Here is a 14,723-nt window from a genome sequence, read left to right on the forward strand (position 1 = left end):
CAATAATCAAATATTCTACGGAACGAATACATTTTGATTTTAATAAATAAGTTTAATGCTAAAAACAATACAAAAACAAAGTTAAGTTAATTTGAAAAATAAAAGGTTCTAGTATTAATTAATTTAATTAATTAATTTAAGTAACAAAAATTACATATAATTGAAAATGATATACTCGTTTATGTTCTATAAGGTTTCACCCACATTTTTTATTATATAGTGCACTTAACACAGAATAAAATTGTTTCAAAGTAGCATACATTCTTGTGACGAGATTTTGTTTTATATTTCACACAATTTCTAATTTCACACTTTTACATTAATTTATTGCAGATATCCGTTAATAGACACTATCTTTGATAAGTTCGGTAAAAAGTGATAACGTAATCAATGACTAAGTAAATAAAATGCTGACCAAGAATATATATTCTTTATTGTCCCCATGACTGCGCCTTAAGCTTCTGATCAAATTTGTAATACCTTTTGCAAGCGTATAACAAGTATTGATTACTCACAATTATTGGGTATTTCAGTGCTACAAGAAAATTTAACAAAATAGTTTACCATCTATAGAAAGCAATTTACAGAACTAAATGAAAACTATAAAAAATTACATGTTTCAATAATTCTTTTGTGAAATGATTACATTAACTGAATTTAGTTGACTCACTTACTCATTGTATGGCAGTGTTTTAGATATTTGATTTGTTTTTATTGTAAATATCATCTGCAACATATAGATTGATATTGTAAGTGCGCAAAAACAGCTGTAAGAGTTTTTTAATCTTGCAAATAAATTTTATTTAATGAATAAAGTCCCTACAAATCTGCAAGCACCCATTTGGTCGAATTATGTTTAAAATATATTCCCGACTTGTTACGCTTATTTACGACATTTGCCACCAGCTGGTTGGCGAAATAATAATATTTAATGACAAATGCGCATAAAATTTAAATCAAACCCCATTAAAAGTGTCGCCGGGTTGCCCTAATGGGCCATCAAACCCCGTATAGATATAGTACGCGATGAGGCAACATTCCGCATTTATGACAACTTATGGAAATTGATGGCCATCTTCTTCTCCGAGGGAGAGCAAAATAATCGCGGGTCTCCCGGCTGTCAGACCCACAAACCAAAAAGAAAAACTTCCAGCTCAACTTGAGTGATGTCTCGAGGGAGAAAGGAGGGGCTTGGGATTTCCCAAAGTGGGAGTCCGGGTAATGGGAAATTGAGGTGGGTGGTGTTGCCACTGACATTGATGATGACGTTGGCCAAGGGCGTTGACAATGTTTGTCAGCCGAGCAGGCAACTTTGACAGGACGTCAACGAATGGAGACAGACAGATGCCACGCCACCTTCTAAAACCCACTATATCCTTCCCACCATATCCCTATCCCCGTAATCCAGTAGAAATCGAGTGGATGGGCGTGGGAGGTTAGTTTGAAAGAATCCTGCAAGTGGCGCTTTTTTTCTTTCTTGCCAGTAATGAGCTTCTCTTGGCCTGCGCTTAATTGTGGACCACTCTAAAAGTAGGAAATGGGGAATTTTACAGAGAAAAAACTGGCATTATATTAAAGGTTTTATACATTTATTATGTCTAAGTAAGTGGCGGACACAGACATATTTAGAGGTCTATCGATATATACGCATACACCTCGAAATATAGGAAGCTTTACAATTTCAGAGAAGCGGATTACATTTTATAAATTATGTTGGCGACTTAAGCATATTATTAAAATAATATATATGTAAGAAAATATTTTTTGTAGCTGTAAAAGTATTAAAAACAATTGTGCTTCCACAATTTGCTTTCTTTCTTTTTAATCGGGACTTTTAGATAAGAATTTTTTAGTACAGCTTAAACGGATGTTGCTATCTTTTTATATGTCCATGCTCATACTAATTTACTTAAAAAAGCCTTATGAGTGGATGCCAAAATTACTTTTTGGTCCTACAAATTTAAAATCAAAACAAGAAAATAAAATGTTTTTAATATTGTTGACTTTCTTCTTTCAGTGCATCCTTACTGTTTGAGTTTGGAGAGATCCCAAGCACTGCTCTTATTGTTCGCTGCGGTGCAATTCTAACTTAAACTCCAACGGCCAAGTTCCGAGCACTCAAAACGAAAATCAAACGATAAGCGACAGTTTTTCCCGAACAGTTTTCGCAGTCTGCTGGAGCAATTAAAGGAAAAGTTCGTTACAATTGGGAAAAGAGGCTAACAGGAAGATAGCTTCTGCGGAAGTAGTAAACTGCGTGGATTAAGTGTTCAGGAAAGAGCTTTTCAGTAGAAGAAAAACGTTACTGAGCACACATCGAAACACCAACAATGTTCGAGTGATGCTATGATCTTGTTTCCATTAAGTAACAAAAGAGAATTAAAAACATATGTTATATCGAGTTTTAAAGAAATGTACGCAAACCCGTAAATCTATTGTTCGGAATTTTAACATGAGCACTTTTAGTCACATGCAGTGCAGAATTTCCCTTCAATGCCTCATATCCCCCCTCAACTCCACTGACCCTACTTGGCTTCACTTTTCAGTTTTCAGGCCACACAATTAGCAAATGCAGGCGGGTTCATAACTCAAGTCGAAGGGGAAACTATTTAGCATGTAACTACATATTTTAAATATATTCCCGTCACAGTGCTAGTTCTGAGCCACCAGGGTGACCCGCATTTCGGATCCAAGTTGGACCTCGAATCGGACTCGGATCCAGGCACGTGCCGAGGAAAAGTTGCCAACGCAGGCAGAAAAGCAGAAAGAAGCAACTTTTCCTTGCCTCATTAGCATGCGACACCAAAGGGCATTAAATCACATTTTGCATTTGACGCAGCAGCAACTTGCAATTGCAACCGTGCAGCACTGGAAAATAGTGGCGAGCGCGGGGGGTTTTCTGCAAGATGTACAAAAAAAGACAGACTATGAATTCTGATGACTTGCTCGAGTTTTCATGTGAGGCGCATGTCGGATAACAGCAGTTCGAGATGAAAGCGTGAAGTGAGAGCACACAAGGCTTACACTTAGAAAACCGTAAGACTAGGGGAAAAGTGCGATTCAATGTCAAAACAGTATATTAATATTTTTCTTTTGTTGTATTTCTAAATAATTTTAAAATTTTTTGTAAAAACAACTTAATGTTACTTAAGAGGATATGGGACCATAAAAATAAAATTAAGAACTTTGTGCGACATTTTAAACTATTTGGCATATTTTGACACATTTAAAAATTAATTATATATGTCAAAATTTTTATAAAATTTTAGTTTTATTTGAATTTGAAATTTAAGTTTATTAGCCCTTTTCGCCAAGTCTTCGAACGGAGTCCTTCTTCCCACCCCCGGGAGGCACATTCCCATCTCGTCGCCGCACATCCTTTTCCCTTTCCACGCATCATTGCCTATCTTCTGTGCGGCTTGTTTGTTTTTGTTTGGGCTCCGTGTTTGCTCGTGTATCGCTGCTTTTATCTGCTCCCGACTGCCGCATGCGGGATGCATTTGGAATCCTTGTGCACGTTCCTAGCTGGATTCCCGGCTATATTCGCCCCGCAGGAGTAATTCCAGTCTGCAGTTGGCAATGAAAACGTCTTGCATGCGGAATTGACAAAAAGCTGGGAATCAGGCAAAAAAAAAAACATGTGAGCGCTTTTTTCGCGCTCTCCGACTTCCAGATACCCGATATGGAATTATGGAATTATGAGTTTCACTTTTTGTGCAGCTTGAGTTGAGATAATACGACTTTAAAATAATGAGTTACTAACAAAGTCAGTGCAAAAAATAAATCGTTCTGCAGATTATGAATGCTTTAATGTTTGTGTTCAACACGATTTGAAATTGTACCCACACTTGAAATTTCTTGCCGGCTCAAGGTCACATTTAAATTTTTTCTATATTCCTCGAAAACTGTTGACTAGTACCACTAACTATGAAATTGCTTTAATAAATTCAATACACCCCGCTTTAAAAGTGTAATAAATCCAGGGTAATATAAAGAAACTGGCGAGTTCATTCAGCGCTAACCTGAAACTCGAGGTCCGTCTGCGAGCTATGGACACATAAATAGGGCTCCGTTCGTCTGCTTATTTTTCCTCAAAATACCTCGAGGCAAAGGTTGTTAAGTTGTTGGGAGCGGCATTGAAAGTGGCCAAGAGGATCGAAAAAAAAAGGAACCTGCTCGGGACAAACCGAAGGCTCGAACACAGGACTCAACCCGATCCGAAGCCAGTTCCTCGCCAGGCACTTTAATTTCTTTAATGCAGCTGCACTTTGCTTGATTTTGCGGTGCACTCCAAGCCGTTTGCCACCCACTCCGCTCCATTTGGGAATTTATTTTCCCTGGTTTTCCATTTAGTTGTTTGCCCTTTCGCTGGTCGGTCTCTGGTCTGATGTCCTTTCGTTGTGATTGCAAATATTTTATGGTTTTAATTTGTGCTCGTGCATTGCTGGAAAGTCTTCAGTTATTTGCCAAGCATTTCATGCTCGAAGCTCGTATTTCATTTTGAGGTTAGCCTGAACAACTCATCGAGTTTTTGCCGCTTTCTTGAGGTTCACTCCTTGCAGTTGATAAAGTACTAATTATGTTTTGTTTAAGCTGTGGTCGGTTTGAGCAATGCATGAATATAAAATAAATATGATTTAAAAGCGGAGAGAGAAAGAATGTTGTGGGAATGGATTTTGGATTTTTGCTATGATTTAAATTGGATAAATGCTGAAAGGCATATTTCTGCACATATTTAATGTATGAAAGAATAAATCTTAAATTAGTATATTCAAACATGTACATTTAAAATACATTTTAAGATAACCTGGAAATATGGAAAGAATAAATTAAAAATGTATTTTAAAGTTACAAGAAAATGTCAAAGTTTCGGTTAAAGCCATTGGATTTTGTTTAAGTTTGGATTGGACGTATTTTTTATTAAATTCCCTAGATTTGTTAATTTGTTCCGGTTTATTTATTTCTTTTAGTTGCGAGTTAGCCCTTACCAAATTCATTTATCTTCTGTTGGCACCACTAATTTCCAAGAGAAACCCTGCTAGCCATAACCACAACGAATTCAATTAATATGCAAAGTGGGTCTGTCAAAAAATAAAAGCTGGACGACCGATAAAGTGAACTCCAGTTTATTCCACCAGCTTCAAGCTCAGCCAGCGATTCAATAATTAAAGCGTATCCAAGAAGATTTACCCACACGCACTTGCAGAAGACTCCCCCCGGAATCCACTCTTCTCGTCGAGAACGGCTTCAGGTAAGCCAAACTGATAATCACTCAATTTGCTTAAGGGCACAAAACTGTGAAGTTAACTCAGCTTGTCGAAAGTTCCATGCAGAGGTAACTGTGTTAGAAGGGGGAAAACAGGGTCACACTAAGAACAATTTTATAAAAAAATAAAGTTTTTACAATTTGTTTTTAAATTATATTTTTTACCAATATAATGAATCTATCATTTTGAAGTAGATACCTTTTACTCTTCTAACCAGTTTTAAAATAAGTATGCCTCTGTTGGGCGCTACTTAAAACTTTATTGGCGCGGCAAACAGAAAAGTTGAAACGCCATCTGGCGGGAAGACATTTTTTTTGAGTGCTGACGTTATTGAGAATGTTAAACTTAGTTTCTTATGTACATTTTTTTATTGAGTAGAAAAACATTGATCAAAAAGTGTCCAAATCATTTGCCATGTCTCTACAGACGTATATAGGCATCTCTACAATCCGCCTTCTTAACCCGAACTCTCTTATAAATAATAAATAATTTAAATAAAATCAAATCCAATGCCATTTCCTTTTTTTGTTAATACTTAAAAATCATTAATGAAATAATGACTTTTGAAGGTCTATACTTGTTACACTAAGGGCTTGCAGTAAACAAACATTTGAAGCAAATTTTTTTGAGTGCTAGTGTTGGTGGTGTTATCAAGCAAGAAAAACCAAACCCAGATGGAGAGCTTTGGTAGAAGCAACCGTAGAAGCCAACGCCTGCGAGCCATCCGAGAAAAGCAAGTGGAGTGCACCAAATTGGCATTACCCAGTCAGAGGACGGGGATCGTGGGCTGGTGGGCAGGGCCATGCAAAGTAAGTGTAGCAAGCGTAAACATTGCTCGGCACTGGGGAACAATGGAGAAAACTCCCTCCTCTGCTCATTTTTGCCCTGTAAGATGCATAATGCAAAGGCAAAGTAGCCAAAAAGAGCCGCAGAAACAGCCAAGAAAACACAGGAGAAAAATTAGTTACGCCAAAAGCAGAAAATAGAAGGGAAGTTGCGGGCACGGGTACTGACTTGATGATGCTATGCTAAATGCTTGCGGACACGAATATCTTGCTAGTAAAAAGGCAAATGGGGATGAGGGTGTTCGAGGGTTAAGAAGGTGGGCCGGCGCAGGGAGCACTGCTTTAGGGGGCATCCCACATATACTTTGGCCAAGTATCCATACAGATGCCTCAAAGAAGAAGTTGTCATTAAGTTAAAGCTATGGATTAGTAAACTGCTCTTTGAGTGTATCCTAATAATAATATATTACTTTATCTTATCATCTTAAATTAATAGTGATTTTTAATCTTTGGATTATTTGAAATAAAACCCACAGCCTTTATTTACTATTCAAATTTTTTTATTTAAAAATCAAATATAAAGTCAGTTTTAACACAAAACATTAAAAGTATTATTTTGTTTGTATTTCTTTTATTTTTAGTTTTAGCTTTGCCATTAAGGATATCTTAAAGATAGACTGCTCCACGCAGATAAACACCCAAGCTAAACAGAATAATTAATTGATAAGAAATGATACATATAACGATACAGAATACGGAATACGGATATGGAATTTTATCAATTTGATCTTGATACTTGGCGGATCACTCTGATACACTCGATTCGAGAGAGAAAGCGAATAATTACCGATTTTTAATAAAAATTTAACAATTTTCATTTGTAAAAATTTATATGTGTTTGCTAAGGGGTCAACAAATCGATACTAGTATTTTTTTGTGTTTATCAGTATCAATAAAAACACTTTCAATTTTGAATGTCAATCCAAAATCATTTCCCAGTTTTTTAATAAAAACCCGATTTGTTGTGTATATTGTATTTTCTTTTTTTGTATATCTAGAATCAGACCCACAGCCATTATTCAGTTTTAAGTTTCTAATTAATTTAATTTAATTGTAGTCTTTATTATTGACAATACATTTTTAAGCAAAACAATTGTTTTTTATAAGTAGGATCCAATCTTAAATAAAACAATTAAACACAACAAAATTGTTGTTTTACGGTTAAAAAATAAATTGATCTTTTTGAGCTTTTTAGAAAATAGAAATAAATTAAAATTCTAAAGCAGTACTTGCGTGTTCATTGCATTATTATTTTGAGTGCAAATAGTTTTTGCCTAGGCCATTCTATATGCAGTCTTTCCAATTTTTGTTTCATTCTTCGAGAGTTAGGAAGTCGCATAGCCGAGTGGCAACCAAAATGTGGCCAGAAACAGCGCGACACATGCAAATAAGCTGGGTGGCCAAAAGGGGCGTAGTGGGGCGTGGCCGCGGAGGATTTTAGCATACGGATTTCGCGCCTAAGCTGCGTTTGATGGCTGCTGGTGGCTGATATTTGCAGGCGACTTCTGAATGCCACAGCCATGGCAGAACCGAGTGGCCCAGCGGATCCAGAGGCTCCGATGGCTGAGTGGAGGCAACATTGTTGCCTGGTGTTGCCGGTTGCAACACTTGGCCGCGGATTTGGCGACAATGTCTCGCATGCTCCGCAGATTTCCAGCTGGCGACAAGTTATCAGACGAACGTGACTGGCAAATAGTTTCGGTTTAACTTCTGTTTTCCAGCAACGAAAGTTTTGACAAGGGCCTTAGCCATGGTTAGTGGCACAGAAGGCGGTAGAACGGCCAAGGGACGAAATGAAATTGAGGTGGAAAAACTTTTGTGGCTGCATTGGACATGCTGAAGTCTTGACACATTGGAGGTGGCGATAAGGTGCCACCATGGAAATGGCTGGGCAAAGTGTGCACCGAAAATTGGAAAGAATTTAAGTGGCAATGTTTCGGAAGGGAGAATTTTCATATTACCTGTCTGACCTAAAACATAATCAGTCTCAAAATTATTGCTTTCTTTCTGCCCTAAAACTCAACGAAAATGTTGCTTTACCAGCTGCAGCTTTCCATTTTCTTAACCAATGAGTCTCGATATTAAGGCACAGTTGTAGTAACTAACATACAAAGTTCTTGTACATTAAGATTAACGTAATATTATTTTAGTATAAATATGTAAATTCAAGTTTCAATTTACAGTCCACTCAAAATTAATATATTTTAAGGTGTATTATAGAATGGAAACTTTCTCTTAAATAATATTTATTAAATTACCTTTAATCATTATTTAAGAAGTAGTGTCAAAAAAGAATTTTTAATTTTTATTGTTAGGCCATTGGGATTACAAATTCTCTAAAAATCCAATCACTTAAGTCTTGCTTTTGGCAACTGCTTCAGAAAAGCAATTTCCCACATTTCTGGGTTCAGTGCTACAATACAAAAACACCTCTACTACAATCCTTAACCGTTCATCGACACTTTTGGACTTGTTTTCCCCTATGGCTCCTTTTCACGACTAACTTAGAAGTTGGCGCTGTTAGACATAATTTATGTCCATTGCTGTTGACCCCCTAAAAATGGAACCATGAAATTTGTAAGTGTCGCCAGAACTACCTACCTTCCTGCCCCTTCCAAAGCCCCAGTTCCACTTCCCCAGTAACAGGGCCCTAAGCTCGAACTCGAGTCGAGCGTGGCTAATGAAAAGAAATATTAAATTCTCACGTTCCAAGGCAAATGGAAAAAAGCAGCGAGAAATGAAAATCCCTGCAAGCATATTCTACAAAATAAACCAAGAGCCCAAGAGGGTCGGGGGAATCGCCAGAAGAATAGAGCCAAGTTGTTCTCATACACAAAAGGTAAATAAAAATTGCAGGAAACCTCGACTCTCGACTCTCGGTCTGACCTTTCAGCCAACTGGAAGGCGAAGTCAGTCAGCCATTGAGCCAGTCTGGAGTTGACTTGCCCTGCCCGCCGCTCCGACTGCATCGTTAAAGTCCAAAGGCAAAATAAAACGTGATTCATGTTACTTATCACCCGCACAGCATCGACCATCAAGAATGGCCAAGGGAACAGTCGAGCACAATGGTTTCCTGGTCTGAGTCTTTGGCGTCGCTTCCTTTTACACCAAAAATAAATAAGTTAAAACTTGTTCATAAATAACCGATTCACATAAACGAAATGTATTTCTTCAGACATTTTTATTATATCGACGATGCTCTAAAAATATCATTAAAAAGTCTAGATAGAAAAGAAATTCAAAACCAATGGCGTTAAAAGTAATTGTAATTATGAATAAAAAAAAATAAATTACAACGGTTTTTATAGGAATATTAACTTGTTTTATTTGACAAGAGGCCACAAAAATTATTCTGAGTTAATAAAAAAAGAGATTCATAATCATCACTACGAAGAAAGCAAACTTCGGCGAACTGCCAAAATCAAATATCACATTTGTATTGCGTATATGCTTAAAAAGTCTTAAGCAATGCCGATTTTATTAAAAATATTATTCTAAATTGTGAATTCGTATAAAATGTAAAACAACGAAGTAATAATTTTTTTCTTTAATTTTTCCGATATTTTCGTCCTTTTCCGCTTAATGTTTTCAAGAATATTTAATATTTGCAATAGCTGCAAAGAGTATATAAGTTTGCTTCCGTTCTTGTTTAAGTTAATTAATTTCCCTACGTTTTTCTTTTATTTTTCTCAGTGTCCACTCTCCCCGACTCTATTTCACTGTGGCACTCCAATCTGCACCTTTCTTGGCCATAAGTTGCCCTGTGGCATATGAGGCTCCCCAGTTCTGCTCCCCGCCCATCGCGATGTACTTCATCAATGCCGCGCGCCGAGGCCAAGAAACAATTTTGAAATTTATGCTCACGACCCTTACTGTTCGGCCATGATGGCGTCTCCCTTCTCCCCTTCACCCCTTTCGAAATTATTTTCATATTTTTCTCCTCCACCCCCTTTTATTATTTATTTGTGCTGGCCGCGCATAATTCTGGCTGGCAGGAGAAGTATTTCTAAGATCGTTAATGAGTCTGTATTGTTTGGCTGATCAACTCGATTGGAGGCGACCTTTGACAGCTGTCTTCGACATGAGATCATTCACAGCTCAATGGGTTTTCATTAGGTTTTCGGGGAGATTGGGCGGAGACGAACGGATCTCGGTGGAGTACGTGAAAGGAAAGGTATTTAATTATTTAGCTACAGTGTGTTGCTTTTCGTGAGCCTTTAAAAGTAATGAATGTTGCAGGTCATGCTATAAAAGCTAATGCTTTAACTAATTGACCCCTTGATCATTATTTATGTTACAACTTTTACAGTTTCTATAGGCATTTAAACTTAGATACTTTTAAAAGTTAATGGTGTTAGTAAAGTAAGTATATTATTATTAAAATTAAAAAATATATTCCAGTCAGGCTTTAATTTTAAGTAAGTATGATTTGCAAATCAAAAAAATGCCTATTGCTATAATATATGTGATTACCATTTTTAATAAGTTTAAGTTGGCCTTTGTTTTGTTTTTGCTAAAAATAAATTACAATTTTGCTTAAGCCAAAATTAAAATATAATTTTTTTTTAATTTATAATTTTCCACCGCCCTAAACGGTTTTTGTTGGTCTGTCTTATCCATTTAAAACTTTCTTGTTTGACAAACTCGTTGTTGGCACTTCTCCCCTGCTTCCATATACCACATAATTTTGACACATTTCAAAAGCGCTAAAAAGAAATTATCGCAATTAAGGCAAGCTCGTTCGGCTGCCGCAGTATAAATCTGATTAGGGCCTGCCCAACTTCTTCGTTTTGGCCTCATGCTGTTACGGCTTTTGTGGCTCTTTTGTCGCAATTGCTTTAATTACTCAAAGGAAAAACCCTAAGAGGGCCACCTGCTGCATAGTTTATGTCCCATTGGAGACTCACCTCTCTGCAACCACTCAGCTGGAGTTCTTGGCCCAAACTGATTTATGGCCAACAGAGGAAAAGAGGGACAGAGAGAAAGACTGCCCGGCAACTTTATCAATAACCACACACAAGTTGGGCAAAAAGGGTTTTTATCGGACAGAAATGTTTTCAAACTGCTGGCCTCCCCCTAAATAACTATAAAATTTGACAACTTTTCGGCACATCCCCCTGCCAGCCCGCAAAACTATTCATTCCGATAAACAACTCGATTCGATTATTTGCGATGCCATTAGAATCGATTTTCGGGCGAAACTTTTCGACAACTGTCATTAGGCATTGTTGGATTAGCCGAATGAGAGGTGGTCGGGGTGTATGAAACGGGGAAACTTTATCAATTTGTGGGTGTGGCCGGGGCATAATGTATGCCACCCCCTGGAACTAATGGAAGCTGGTTTACCCGCCCCAATGACTCATCTAGATTTTGATTTAATTCCTGTATCCATCTCTGTTTCTCGCCGCTCCGATCTTTTTCGATTGTTTGACTTCATTTCGCAGCGCTTAACTTTGATTGACATTCATGGTCCATCATTTATTCATTTTGCGCGCCGAAAAGTTTTTCAGCCCACCACCACTCTTGGAAAATTTAATTGACTTTTCCCAACGAAAAATTAGCAGCTAGTTCGCCCATTTTCCGATTCGAGGGCATAACTAAGGCAAATATTGAACCAACACCCGAATCTCCCCTTTTGCCGAGATTTCAGTGCGGTAGCGGGGTGCAGACTTGTTATTTGGCCTGGCAATTAACTTTCTTTTGTTTGCGGTGGACTTGCAGCCTTTTGTGTGATTTCAGCTAGTTGGAACTGCCGGAGGTTGGAGGACATTGGGGATTCTCGGGGGTTGATGCCCCCTTTGGCAATGAAATTTCATTGCTAGTTGAGCGCAGCTGTCGAGATTTTTGTGCGGCACAGTTTGAAAATAGATTGGGTCGAAGGTTCAGCATTCTTTAAGCGAATGAATTTTCTATACTAGAAATCTAGCCGAATCAGCAAGTTAGTATATGAATTATTAACTTATATAATTCAAATACATTGAATCTTCAGAACCATTTAAATGAAAACTTCTTTCATTTTATTAAAAACAAACCGAGCAGTATTTAAAATAGTTTAATAAAGTGGTGTAAATATCCCATAAAAATATAAGACAATAAATTGGTAAAACCATAATTATCTGCTATATCGATAAAATAAGTTTTAAGCAATGACAAAAATGCTTATACATATGTGTTAAATTTAATATGGTATTTTGGCCATGTGGGAGCATATTGTAGAACCAGTATCACATTAAACAATTTTTTGTGTTCATGTTCTTCTTATAGTCGCCTTGCATTAGTCAATTATGTACTTTAATCCGATTGAAACAATTTCCTCCGTCGAACTTTTTTCGTTGCATACTTTTTAGGTGTTTTTTTTTTTTGGTGTCGCTCCTTCTCGGGGAATCCCCCATAAAGTCCTTGCCAGCAAAACATTAATTAAGTAAACTACACGGCACACTGCAGAGTATTCTTCCTTGGTCCATTTGTGCAGTTGCCTAATTGAAAATGGCAATTAAATTGCAAACTCCCCCAGGTGCTCACAAAGCGGCTTCCGTTTGAGCCAATTTTTGGTCGCCCTCGATTGGGTCGTAACGATTTTGGCAATTAATTAAACTAAAGTTTTTTGCTTGCTTTAAAAGCATTATTTCGAGAAAACAAAAAAAGACAACTTGTAGAAAAATATTGAAAATTTACGGACACCTTAACCGCCTTTTTGCAATCATCCTTTTTTCACGTTCTTCTTTGTATTTGGCGACAGCTTTTTTGACCAAGTCCGTTAAGATTTTTGCCTTTAATAGAGTAATATCTATTTGAGCAGTGATCATTTCAATAAGATTCTTTCGGGCGTTTTTCCGGGTCTTGTTCAAAGTCATCTCAAAGTCCTCAAGATGCGGGTTTCTCCATCCGATATAGAAGTGAGACAGTACTGCAAAAAATAGCCAGAATTTCATCTTGTATAATGTGGAAAGAGAGATAAAAATAACAACTGACTATTTAAAACTTATTTTCTTGAAACAACAGGCACGGGTTGACTGATTACGTCCCTTTATGAGAAATGAGAATCTCCAAATATGCTCTGGCTCCATTTGAAAACCTCAAATCTCTTCGTTAGGAACGTGCAGCCGCACAAATATATCACATTTCGACATTCCCAGCTAACAGTTACGAATATTTCTTCTGTATTATTTCCACTGCCCCGAGTTCTTTTTTATGTTTCTTTTTAGTAACTTCACATCTACTCATATGCTTTGCTTTATGATTTTACGCCCGCATTCAGCGGCAACAAAACTGCACTGCAAATAAAAAAGGCGAATGAAGCTGCTCATTGACGAAAATGGCATACACTACGTTCATAGGTGTTATATTATTGCTTTCAAATTTGATAATTTTAAATAAATTATGAGCTTTTAAATAATGTAAATATTATAATTATAAGTATATAAAATCAAACATTTTTGTAGTTCTTAATAATATTAACCATTTTGACTAAGTGTTCCTAATTTCTTATTCACCTCAAAAGTATTTTTTTTTATTTAAATATTTAATACAAAGCTAGTGACATTTGGCTTAGAATTTGTATAGTTCATCAAACCTCAAACCTCAAACATCAAACGTCTTTTGCTCTAAAAAAAATATTTACAGAAATAGAAACGGTAAACTTTTGTTAAACCTAAGCTCATAATAATTAATTCTAAAAATAAAGCTCACTTTAGGGATTAGAGTGTATTGCAAATCGGCCTGCAGAACAAACGTCCTGGTTCAGAAACATTTTTTGCCACATTAACGCCTGCACACGCCCGCGCCATTTTGTGGCCGTATGCAGCCAGCTTTTCCTGTTCCCTCTCTTTAGCTTTTCCCTCTCCTAGCACCCCCACAAACACACATTGGCGAAACCCACACATTAATAACTTTTTTATGGCGGTCGCATAAAAACGCAACAAAACTCACCGCCGAGCATTGGATTCCATTTTCGTGCGCAGTTTTCTGTTCATTTTTTTCGGCCGTGTTGCTAAAAAGTTTTCTGTATGGCTGTTGTAGTTGTTAAATCGCACACGTGTTTTGTACAACATCGCCATATCCTTCCTACATTTTCCTTAATACATGTCCCTCTGCTTGGGAGGCTCTAGTGATTTTCATCCCACTATTTCCCCAATTTTAACTGCAATTTGTTGCCAAGGAGCTTAGTCAGTGACTGAAGTCCACACATACAGAAAACTATACAAAAATTTTATTATATTTTTGTTTTAAGCCAAAAATTGAATTTCATAATCTGTAAGGATAAGAAAATATTATCAAAATTTGTAGTAGTATTGGTAAAAATATTCTTTGTTTCCATTATAGTAAGTTGAGTTTAAGAATGCGACAGATTAATTAAAGCTTTTACAAAGTATAAGTAAACAATTTTGGTGAAGTGTACCCTCAGCATCCTCTGAAAAAGTACAGTATAAGTCTCGATTTTATTTCGGCCTTTTCACCGCACACATGTGTTTTGAACGCTTTTGTTTTTGTCTGCGTGTTTTCCTTTTGCCGATGTTTTTCATTTTTTTTTGCGGTTTCTCTGGGAGAGTATTTAGAAAACAAGTGTAATCAAAATTATATGGGCGTGGATTTCCCGTTGCCACTCGTAAAT

This window comes from Drosophila elegans, unplaced genomic scaffold, assembly GCF_018152505.1.
Source record: "Drosophila elegans isolate 14027-0461.03 unplaced genomic scaffold, ASM1815250v1 contig_208, whole genome shotgun sequence".
NCBI lineage: Eukaryota > Metazoa > Arthropoda > Insecta > Diptera > Drosophilidae > Drosophila > Drosophila elegans.